A 12,662-nucleotide genomic window follows, 5' to 3' on the forward strand; every position below is an offset into this window, starting at 1 on the left:
TAATAGACATGAAACAGTGCAGTCAATAATATTTTACTCGTCTTCCCACTGCGTGTCTCCTCTTCTGATCAGTTTAGGCGGGTTTGACTGCAGAAAGTCAGAAGGGAGGTTACGATCTGAAAAGTTCAGCCAAATGTTATCAGCCTCCGAGATGTTGCTAAGGGAAAGGCCCCCCAGCCCTTGGCGACCGGAGCCAATAATAGCTGCGATTCACTGATAGTATCAACGCCTGTCAAAGATCCAGGCGTTTGCGGTTCGTCTGTAAACGCAAACACCTGTATCCAGTCAAGCTATGATGGTTATCGTCTTATTCCCTGTCATGTCGATGGTTCCTTGAAGGGGCTGCCAGGATGTGCTAAGCTGTGAGTTGATTTATAAAGTGAAGGGTCTCTCCGAAACTTTGGCACGGATAGGGGAATTGACAAAGGCGAGCTTCTCCTTGGTGGGGTGACGTGGCGTTTTGACAACAGTGAAACCCAGTTGTTTTTCTTTCTTTCTTTTTTAACTGTATTTTTGAACTCATGGCACCTGAGGGACCAAATCATGGGAAGTAGGGTGGAAGGGGAGTTCGGGCACGCTTTGAAGGCCTTCCTTCTCATGCTCCCCCCTCCCCACCTCTAGGAAGGACACTTGGTGCTTGTTTGAGACTGATGTGTGTGATGAATTAGATCAAAGAAACTAACGAATAGTGTCCGCAGAGCTTTTCAGAACACAGTATATACATAGCTGGGAGAGTCTTAAGATTGAACAGGCATATCCCACACTGTTAAATAAACTTAAAGTGCAAGGAGGCCGTTGATGACCCACCCAGCTGTGGTGAGCAGTGTTCTCCTATGGCTGACTACCCAACTTGGGCCTCCATGGTTGGGTGGTCAGCCATAGCTGCCTGAATGGAAAGACAGGAAAGGAAGACACAGCGTTCATGGATTCATCCTCAGTTCATCTGTAAGGTTGTCCTCATGAGAGAAGTGCTTATACAAGATACTACTTGCATCTGCCCTGAAGCTCTACGTGGACTCATGGTCAACATGTCCCAGATTCTCAGCTCGGTAGCATATGGTTACACCACACAGTCTGCTTGTCTCATGGTCACCTGCTTGGCATTATACATTTGACACCACCTTGTCCATCCCTTAAACAACAGTCAGCTTAAAGAAGAGTATGGACAATATGAAAGGTCCCAGACATGGGGTCTTCAATGAATACTGTAAATGAGTAGCTAAAAAGAATCTTTTGGAATAGACAAGCTTGGCTGTGCCATGAACTTGAACCACACCTTTTTAAGGCCTCCATGACCCATGAGTCCAAGGCAGAGCTGATTGCTGTGGTGGCACACACCTGTCATTCCAACACTAGGGAGGTCGAGGCAGAAGGGTGGAGAGTTCCAGGATAACCTGGGGTATATCGTGAGCCCTTATTTTGAAACAGAATCAAATGAAAAGAGGGAAACTCAGTATGAGGACCCTAGGGACAGTGACGAGAGGAGATGATGAACCAGGTTACAATAGACATTAACCCCGCACAGTGATACAGAACTTCTTAGCCACACGCCTGGTCCACAGGAAGTACTCAGTGTTAACCATTTGCCTCTTTCATTTTATTGATGGTTATTTTTTCATATTGATGCCCAAATCTTCCAGGTTTACAAAGTCAAATTTAGACCAGAAGTGAGTTTAAGAAAATCACTTAAGCCGGGCGGTGGTGGCGCACGCCTTTAATCCCAGCACTTGGGAGGCAGAGGCAGGCGGATTTCTGAGTTTGAGGCCAGCCTGGTCTACAGAGTGAGTTCCAGGACAGCCAGGGCTATACAGAGAAACTCTGTCTTGAAAAACCAAAAAAAAAAAAAAAAAAAAAAAAAAAAAGAAAGAAAATCACTTAAGCTACGATCACTTTAAAGCATAGAAACTTACAGTGATTTAACTAAGACCCTTCTAGCACAGTTCGCACATATAAATGCCCCAGTGGAAGATTATAATAGTGCCTCTGAAAGCCCAGGGGTGGATGAGCGAAGCTATGGAACCTGTGCCCAAACCTTCATCACATTCAGAGTATTCAAAAGGTCCTAGTCCTGATGAGCCTCAGAACTCTTGAGCCTGAAAAATACTCCTACAATATTGTTTTTGGCCTGCCAAGAGTATTTCAAGGTGTTATGATCCTATACTATTCATTGGTCCTGTATTTTCTTGGTGTTCTGAATGAGAAATGTCCTCTATAGACTCATGCATTTGAAAACTTGGTTCCCAGTGGCACAGAAAATTTAGGAGGAGGAGCCCTGCTGGAGGAATTGTACCACTGGAGGTGGGCTTTGAAGGTTGATAGCCTTGTCGCACTTCCTGCTCATTCTGTGCTTGTGTATGGAGATGTATCCTGCTCTTGCAGGCACGCCATGCTTTCCCCATCCTGAAGGACTCTTTCTGTCCTAAGTGGCTTTTGGAAATGGTATTGATCACAGCAACAGAAAAGTAACTAATACAATATTTTAACTAAAAGAATCACAGGCTGGAGAGGTTACACATGCATGGGCTGCAGAGATTACACATGCTTGGGCTGAAGAGATTACACATAAGTGGCTTTTGCAGAGGACCCAAGTTCTCAGCACCCAAGTCTGGCAGTTCACAATCACCTATAACTCTAGCACTAGGGAATCTTATGTTCTGGCTTTCCTTGCATGTACATGCATGTATGCATGCATGCATGAGCACACACACACACACACACACACTCTTAAAAAATAAAAAAAAAAAATAAAAGGACTACACTGAGCAAGAGCTCTGGTAGTATACACCAGGGACAAGGTGCTGCTCCATGCTGGATACTCTGATGAAGTAGTGATTCTTATGAGGGTGTGGCTAACTGGTGAAAATTGCTGGGTTGGGACTCCTGGCAATCTGCTCTGAAGGGTCTGTGTACTTGACCCCTTTGAAAAACCAGCTCTCAAGTCCTCACCACCTCCTGAACTGTACAATGGCTTCTGCGACCTTTTGACCTTAGTATGAAGTGGGAGTTGTTCTCACCCATCATAGATATCTAGTCTTGTTTTTGCTCGAATGCCTAGCAGGAACTTCACTGCCTGTGAACATGCTCTGCAGAGGTGTCAGCCACGTCTAACTCATGCACTCCAACTAAGGTCTAAATGCTCTCTTAAAGGATATCTCGGGACTAGGCTCGATAGTAAAGGCTTCTAATCTGAGCTACACTGGAGGTGGAGGCTAGAGGATTCCAAGTTTAAGGCCAGCCTAGACTATAGAGGAGATTGCTGGCTTTTGGCTTGGGAAGTCACACACCCTCAAAACCTCCCAAATTCCAGGCAAACCAAAGTGGGTGACCTGAGGCTATTGAGAATGGTGAGTTCCAATGCATTCATGTTTTGAAAGGGAGTCAAAGCAAAAAAAGCAGTTTGAGGAATGACCACATGGGGAGAGTTGGGTAGAATCAGGTATATGCAACCAGACATTTTTAATAGCCTCATGAAAGCATATACTGCTAGCCCCCAAACAAGGAGTATTCTGGGATGAATGAGGTTGAGATTTCATTCTGACTATAATACAAACAATTAGAGAATGTGTATTCAATCTATACCCCACCAAATCTTTCAAGACACACATGGGGCAGGAGACAGATAATTTTCATTCTAGAACTATTTTATTTGTTTATTTTCTTTAAATCAACATGATTTGAGAGAGGACACCCAGCACACAGGGTTTTGTTCTGTCTGATTTTTCAGTGGCTGGCTTGCCTTACAAACATACATATACTTGGTTTGAATATTAGGCCTTTAGGGGGTCTCTTATGGTTTGAATCTAAAATACACCCCTCAAGTTTATGTTTTGAATACCCAGTCTCTGCTTGGTCATGTTGTTTGGATGGCTGAGGAGCCTTTAGAAGATGGGATGTAGCTGGTGGAAATAGAACACTAGACCAGGCCCCTGAAGACCATACATACTTCAGTTTTTCATCGACAGTTTCGGCTTTCTGGTCTACCCTTTTTGCCTTCTCTGACACATTGGCCTGAAATCTGTCTGTAACTATGAGATAAAATGATTTTCTCCTTTTCTATGGTGTTTGCTGGGTATTTGTTCCACAGTGACAAAGAAGTAACTGATACAAGGTCTTTTAGCCAAGAGCAATGTGTTCACTTGGACATCCAAAGATAACTAGTGAATCACATATGAATGGCAGGTTACCCCTACCCATTAGCAGAGACATCACAGCCTTGGGTTAGCTAATCCAGGATGGCTGGATAGAGAAGAATAGTTTATTTCACGACTAAACTTTTCTTTCCCCGTCTTTCAATTAATATGTTTTTTTAAAGTGAACATGTAGATATAATTAATTAGGGCATTATTAATATTTATTCTGTTGTTGAAGAATTATCTTTTTGATTTCTTTCTTTTTATAGTTATGGTTGAATTTCTAGGGCAGTGGTTTTCAACTTTCTCAATGGTGTGCTCTTTAATACAGTTTCTTCTGTTGGGTGACTTCCTCAACCATAAAATTATATTCTTCGCTACTTCATAATTGTAATTTCGCTACTCTTATAAATCATAATATAAATATCTGATAGGTAGGATATATGGCATAGGACCCCAATTTATGGATCATGTGACCTCCAAAGGGATCAAGACTCATAGATAGAAAACCACTGCTCTAAGGGATTCTGAACCCAGCCCATCCATGATGGTGTGTAAGGACCTCACAGGAAGTAACTACCTTGAGTCTCCAGCCACAGCTGTTATAGTTCCCAGCTCCCAGGGCCTCCCTCCTCCACCAAGTCTCTCAAACACCCAGTAGATAATCTTTTAAGTCACACTCACTGCACACTGGCCGCACACTCTGACAGTGAAACTTGAGCTTCCTTGGGGCTTGCTTCCATGACCGAATAAAGCACTTGTCCCCCCTCTCCAGAACTGGTCTCCTTATGCGTTGACCTTTGAAGCGGTGTGCTCAGTAGTGTCTCCAGTTTTGCTTGGTTAAACATGGAAAAATGTTCCTCTAGATCGAAGCAGCTCCCCATTTATTTCAGAGCATCCTGTCGCTGACGTAATGCCGCCTGGTTTATGGCCTCCTTGCTCTGTGTTTGGAGTTGAGTAATGCCTGCTGGTGCACCAGGCACCGCCTACGTAACCACAGGAAGGGGTAACATCCCATGGGCCTCCCAGGCATCTGCTGGGAAATTGCTTCTTTGGTGCCAGACAAATGAATGTTTTGCATATTTCTCACAAAAAGAGAAGGGTTGCAAGGCGGAGGTTAACATAACAATCTTCTCTTATTACAGTGATTTATGTGTGCATAACTTCAGCAGTGGAATGTCATCTCGGAGGTCTTTAATTGGCAGACTTTGGGGACCACAGAGGGAGATGACAGAGCGTGCTCTGAAGAAATAAGAGTGTCGGCTGCCATTCCCAGTGCGGCCCCACAGAGGAAGTCTCATAAATCTCGGGAGTGGTGGGGGGATAGCAGTCAACTTTTAAACTTTTTATTAACCTGATATCTGCTAATGAAACATGAAGAGGATCATCTTCAACCTCAGCTGATTTGGATCTCATGACACGTCAAATGACTGCCTAGGGTTTTTGAGACAACCAGATGCAGATCTTCTGGTTATTTCTACTCAAAGACACCAATGCTGACATTTTCAGTCTTTATGACTTCAGTGAGTCACCCAGTCCTGTCTTGCTATGTGGAATATGATTGTGTGTTTTAAAGAATGTCAACAGATGTGTTTTCTGTTCATGAATTTCATCTCGGGCCTTTGATAAAGGTGCCATTTTGAAATGGAATCACAGATGCTTTTGGCCTCAGGATACAGCTCAGAGAAGCCTATCCATGCAGGGTATGGCTGGCTTTTTAGGAGGCAGAGAGAGTTCCGGAAGGAATAGAAAATGACCTCTGTGACAAGATAGCCCTGGTATTTGTGTCACTTGTAGGAAAGTTGCAGTCTTTCTAAATGATGGATGGCTCTGCAAACATCTGTGTTAACAGTGTCCAAGAGGTCAAGTTCCAGGCCTTAAACTAACATCTGTGGTACAGCCAATCCCAAACTTTGGGCCAACCTCTTCCGTAGGCCATTGGGCTTTTGAGAGAAGACTGACAATTTACATCTTTGCATTTATTTTCAAAATTGCAATGTCTTTAGGCTAGCCCCTGCCCCGGAAGCAGACCTCATTACAGTAGCCGAGTGTAAAGTTCTTTCCTGGAGTTATGATTCAGGTGCCATCAACTCTCAATAGTTTCCCAGCTTCGAGTGGAGGCTCCCGAGTCCATCCCCTTTCACACTAGAATGTTGGCTGACTTGGTCATGATCTCTTGTGCTTCTTTCGAAGGCAATCATGGGTTCTGTGAGTTCAGGCATGTAGTGGTCCACTCTGTTTTGCAGTGTCCTCCCAGACCTCTGGCTTTTTAACAGTCTTTCCATCTTCCCTTCCGGAATGGATCCTGAGTGTGCACAACCACTCCCCCTGCCCCTTTCTCTCTGTTTGTTTGTGTGTCCCATTTGAGGCTGAACATTCCATAGACAGGTATTGAGAGGGTATCTTACATTGGCTCTATTTTACTGGAAAGCCTGAAGCCTGACTAAGCCAAGCAGTCATTAGGTTCTAGTTTCATCTAGCTTTGGAAGAGAAGAGAAGGAAACTGATGGACAATTCTTTGTTGGGCAGCTAATGACTCTTGGGGGCAGGGTAGACCAGGGAGAAACATTCCACGGGAGGAATGTGTTGCTTTTGGTACTTACCCAATAACTCCCATCTGCCACTGTTGGAGGCTGCTCTAGGCTATACACTCTCTGGTGCATGTTGCGGGACAGCTCTTTTGCTACATGCACTAGAATGTGAACAACAGTGGGATACCCGAGGCTCCAAGGCATGCACGTCGTGAAGGATGCAATTCATTGCTTGAGGTAGGTACCCTTTCCCCCTTCATGAGCAAACTCTTTTCATTCCAATTTCAAAATGACTGCAACTAAGTCTTTCAGGCTGACTCTGTCTCCTAATCACCCATTTCCTCTTTTTAAGTGTTTTTTTTTTATTAGCACCTTACATTGTATAAAGCGATAAGTTTCATAATGACCTTTTAATTCAAGTATATCATGTAGTTTGTTTATAATATCCAGTACATTGTCCTGCACACAGATACACACATATGTATAAAAACAGACACACAGAGATGCACATAGATACATGCAGACAATCATACCCACACATATACACAGAGAGATACAGAGACACACATACAGAAATACACCAGACACATATACAGAACAGACACATGCAGAAACACATAGAATACACACACATCTGAACACACACAGAATTTGCTCCACGCATTATCAAAACACTCCACCTTTGTTTTCCTGGAGCTTCTTTGTCTTAACTGGATCTCCAAATCCATTCAAATGTTATACGTTTATTCCTCATTGTGGCTGAGTCCAGTCTTGTGTGTTCCTATATCTTATTTTCTTTATCTGTCAATGGGCACCTATAGCTTGCTACCTTAGTGTGATTTCTGTTACTGTGATAAAATACTGACCAAAGCCAACTTGGTAGAAGAAAGGGTTTAAGGCTTTATTAGGCTTCTAGGTCATAGTTCATCACTGAAGGAAACCAGGACAGGAACTCAAGGTGGGGACAGAAGCAGAACTATGGAGAACGCTGCTTCCTGGCTTGTTCCTTATGATTTTCTCAGCTTGTTCTTTTCCCTGACACATAACTCAGAACCACCTACTGGAGGGTGGCAAAGTCCACAGAGGGCTGGCCCTTTCACATCAATCATAATCCCCACGGGCTATGAAAATGTCCCTATGGGCTTGTCCAGGCTGATACGATGAAAGTATTTTCTCAGTTAAGGGGTCTTTCTTCCCAGATAACCCTCTCTTGTGTCAAGTCAACGAAATCTACCCAGCACACTTGCCCATTATTGTGGACAGTGCTGCAGTAAACTTGGATGGGAGATGTCACCAAAACCCTCTGATTCCTTTGGGTGTTTACTCAGGAGCACGATGGCAGGCTCCCATGCTGAAGGGCTTCTCCATTCTTCTTCTTCCCTAGTTCTGCTGTGGGCCAGCTTTCTCTCCTGCTATCCAGGAGCCCAGAATTGGAACATCTGATTCTTTTGTTCTTTGAGAGAAACCATCCTTAGAGTTTTGACTTTTGTTACTATCTGAGGGGAAGGAGATAACTAGTGTACCTGTGACTTTAAACATCTTGTTTTGCATGTAGTCGAACATACATTCTATTCTATTCTAGAACATTCTATTTGCACGGCTGCATCTTTGGGGTTGTGGCTACACCATGTCTACCTGTAAACATTCTGAGCAGCTCATACATAAAGAATGCTGCAGTGCACCCAAAGCAACCATTCCTTATGTTTAATGAGCTGTGTGCAAGCAGGACTGCTCACCCTTTGCCTCTTCCAGGCACCAAAAGGATCCTGCCTTTTTAAATAATCTGTAGGCTGGGAGAATAAACCCTTTAAAACTCAAAGTGGTTTGGGTGTTTTAATGGCTCTTGTTTTCCTTCTGTAAAAACCCATGTGTCTGTGGGGCTCATGTGCCACACTATTCACAAGGTGACAGCAGTGATCAGAAACATAATTTTCAATATTTATGATGGAAAATGCAATTTAGAAATGAAAGAGGGGGCACTTGTTCCTCCTTAGCTTGAAGCGAAATCATTGTTTTGAGACGTGTTCTTTATACAGTTAATCTGGCCCGAGTAATTTACCACACCCAGGCTGAGTTGTAAGGCTGGGGCCTCATTCATCAAGAAAGAATTATGGGCACAAGATGCATTTGAATTAGTAAATGTTGTGTGGGGCTATGGTGATTTGATTGCAGAAATCTGGAGAAGGCGAGAATTCTGGCCCCAGGATATTGTTCCCACAGGAAAGTCAACAGGTGTAGAGTCTTGGGTCTGGAGGTCTCTGTCCCAGTTGGCCTGTGAGACTTAGTTTTCATCAGTCAGTTTGGATAAAGTGTAGCAATGTATGCTAGCAGAAAAGGAAAGCTATAGCTTGTTGAGGTTGGGTGGCTTGGTCTGCACTGTGAGTGCTAGCCTCTGTGTGTGTGGGTGTGCATGCATGCATGTATGTGTTTGTGTGTGTGCGTGTGCATGCACACTTGCCCATGTGTGCACATATATGTATTTGGAATAATTTGAGACTCAAAACAGTCATACACATAGCACCAAGAGTTCCTCTACATTTTTTTTCTGAATGTATCCCAAGCATATAATCAAACCAGAATCAACATTGGTGCAGTATTATTGGCTGAACCACAGACTTTCAGCCGAACACCATGTGTAGGTTCTAACCATTAAATTGGTTGCCAGTGTCTCCCATTTGGATGATGTCACGCTGAGGTGAGATCTGCCACCCTGAGTCTGTTTTCTTCAGGCAAATAGCTGCAAGTGCTGAGTAACTGAGACCTTTGCAGGAGAGAGCCAACTTGAGTCCCCAATCTGTTGTGACCGCCACCATTCTATCTTGATATACAACCTAGTTACTCTAACCAACTCTGTGGCTTGTCTTGTCCCTGTAGGCACTGGAACTGGGAATACCTACAACAGCAACTTCAGGTTCCCTGTGGCATCTGGTGGCTGGGAAGTGACACTGCTGTGGATTATATTGGCTTTGAGGCTGGGTTATCACAGGGACCAGCTATCCAATGGAGGAACTCCTTTTGAAGAGTGGAGGGTATCCTGTATCACACGGATGCTCTGGTCAGTGAGATCGCTCTCTGCTCTTGGAGAAGAGTTCAGGAGACACTGTGCATGCTCCTACCTGAATTGCAGAGGTAGGGCAAATTGACTGAAAGCCCGTGGCATTGCTGGGGCCCAAACAGCTTCTAGGCATTCATATTGTTCCTCCTGGCTTATAGTAGCTCTTTGACTGACTGTGTGACTTATTTCGTTTCTTATTTTATTTTATTTTAGGTCTTGAGTGATCCTTTTGCAAAGCAACAGGCAAAATTTGCAAGCAGATACACCTGGAATTTTTGTCCAAAGTCTGTCCAAGGACAAAGAATTGGATGGAACTGACCATCATCAAAAACCAATTGGGCTGAAGCCTAGGAAATTCTGTCATCAGAGAGGTGCCAGTATGGTAGAGGACTTTTTAAACATACAGATTCTGTGAGGCCCATTGTCGCCTCTTAAGAGTCATTTCAATGAAAACCAATAGCCCCGTGTTGGGTGCTGGTGTGTCCCAGAAGGCTAATATTGAGCCTTTGTCTTTGGGAATCCATAGTGTTTCTGGAAAAGAGCCACCCACACCATTAGCTAAATTATAAACAGTGTGGTCCAGCTGGTGCAGATAAGAGAAGTAGTGCTGACTGCTGGGACACTGGGGCCTTTGGCTCTATTTATCCAGCCAGAACATTCTAATGCAGGACACATCCCTGCCTTCCTGAACAAAATCAAAAGCAGCGAGGACTGCTTTCTTTTAAGAAGGGAAAAGTGGGTGGTGATGGAATCAGAGACGGAAACAAGCTGAACATCTGGAAAGAAGGACTCTCTGGAAGAGCAGCCCCTCCCTCACTATCCCACAGGTCCACAGCAGCCTCGGAGTGTCAGAGGATTAGGTCTGGATTCTTGTAGTAATTAATAGCACTTAAGTTCCTGGGTAGTCAGTTTTGATTAAGCAAACATTAAATTAATCCAATCTGCAAACGCACGGCCGGGTGGAAGCAGCAGCTGGATGGACAGAGGGATGTGTCCTCATTGGATTGCGGGCCACCTCCGAGTAGTTACAGCTGGATCAATACGGCTCCTGGAGCTATAATAAAATGCCTTCGACATGCTCATCTGTGGCTGAGAACAGTACACACATTGATTTCCTGGCCTGATATAACCCATTTACCTAGTCAGCTACTCCATTCAGGAAGGTGGAGGGGTCCCAAGACCCAAGGGACCAATGATGCCTGCAACGATGGTAGCGGATGCTTGGGAAATGTCTTAATCGGCAGCACGACTCCGCTAGAAAGACGTGTTTCTTTGTAAGGTAAAGGCCTCCTCGGAGTACTGCTGGCTTCATCTGGGGAAACACTGGAAATTGAGGAGGGAGTGTGTGTGTGTGTGTGTGTGTGTGTGTGTGTGTGTGTGTGTCTCCCTGTTTCTGCATGTCAGGATCTGCCCTTCTCATGATTTAAAACGCCAATGTTACACAATTGTCTTAGCTTCTTAGAGGGCAAAGGGGTGTGTGTTAATACGAGCTCATTCTAGTAGCGTCTTCTACTCCAATTTGGGAGAACTGGAGGGAGGCACAGAGAATGCCCCAGAATGCTCACATCAGAAGGATGCTTCTCCACACCGATTTTTCTGTGACAGTCTTAAATTTAAAGGGAATGGTTGCTGTTTGATACAAATTAATGAGAGTGTGGTGTATCACATGTGGTGTCAAATGACAAGGCCAACATATGGAGACCAGTCAATGGGATCTGCTTCTCTCCACTAAAATCATCATCTTACTGAAACGAAGCTATTATTATCCAAAGCCTTTCAGACTGATCCCTTGGGCTCTGCCATTAAGAAACTGCTTGCGGTGGCTGGAGAGAGGACTTATGTGTTAACAGCAGGTATGACTTTAACAGGAGGCCTGAGTTCGGTTCTTAGCACCCATGTCAGACATTTCATAATTGCCTGTAACTTCAGCTCCAGGGGATCCAACACCCTTTTGAGAACTCTACAATCACCTAAGCAACTCACATGCACACACACACACACACACACACACACACACACACACACACACACACAGAAATTTAAAAGATAAAATAAAGATGATTGCTTTCTAACATTTTTGAAGACTATCTTATTTTACATGCATGAGTGTTTTGCCTACATGTATGTATTTGCACCACATGTGTTGCACACCTGGTGCCCACAGAGGTCAGAAGAAGGTGCAAGTTCCCCTTGTTCTGGAGTTAAGAACAGCTGTGAGCCACCATTGTGGCTGTGGGGAATAGACTCCAGGCTCTCTGGAAGAACAAGCAGTGTTCCTAACTACTGAGCCCTCTCTCTAACCCCATCAGAGGAGAGCTAAAGACTTGTGAGCCATCCTGTGGGTGTGGAGAACTGACACCAGGTCCTTTACAAGATAATCATTTCTCTCAGCCATGGAGTCATTTTTCCATGCCCCATAGTTGCTTTATTTCTTTTTTAAAAGATTATTTGTTTTAATAAGTAAGCACACTGTTACTATCTTCAGACATACCAGAAGAGAGCATCAGATCCCATTACAGATGGTTGTGAGCCACCATGTGGGTGCTGGGAACTGAACTCAGGACCTCTGGAAAAGCAGTCAGTGCTCTTAACCACTGAGCCATCTCTCCAGCCCTCATAGTTGCCTTTAAGAGGATTACTTGGGGCATAACAACTGATAGTGAAAGTGTAAACACCAATATGAAGCTCCAAAGATTTAGAATGACTCTCTGTAAAAGGTTGTTGAGATGGATAGACTTTGGGTCTGGCTAATCTAATTGTGTCTTTGTTTGTTTGTTTGTTTTTGTTTTTTGTTTTGTTTTTAAAATTTTATTTCCAAGTTCTTTACAAGAAAGTTTTTTTTTTTTTTAATTTTTATTTTAAAGAAAGTGTCAGTTTGGGTCAGATGTGGTCAGATGGGTCAGACGCTCATCATCTCAGCGACTTGGAGGCTGCAGCAAGAGGGGC

The 12,662-nt window shown here is 44.0% G+C and overlaps 1 long non-coding RNA gene across 1 annotated transcript; it reads left to right on the forward strand.

Annotated features, from left to right (window-relative positions):
- Nucleotides 1-6,753: 6,753 nt before the first annotated feature.
- Nucleotides 6,754-11,767, forward strand: LOC143442490 (uncharacterized). The gene is made up of 3 exons (XR_013110729.1): nucleotides 6,754-6,898; nucleotides 9,536-9,790; nucleotides 9,930-11,767. It is a non-coding gene; the product is annotated as an uncharacterized LOC143442490 (long non-coding RNA).
- The last annotated feature ends 895 nt before the right edge of the window (nucleotides 11,768-12,662 follow it).

Source organism: Arvicanthis niloticus, chromosome 1 (genome assembly GCF_011762505.2).
Source record: "Arvicanthis niloticus isolate mArvNil1 chromosome 1, mArvNil1.pat.X, whole genome shotgun sequence".
NCBI classification, from domain to species: Eukaryota; Metazoa; Chordata; class Mammalia; order Rodentia; family Muridae; genus Arvicanthis; species Arvicanthis niloticus.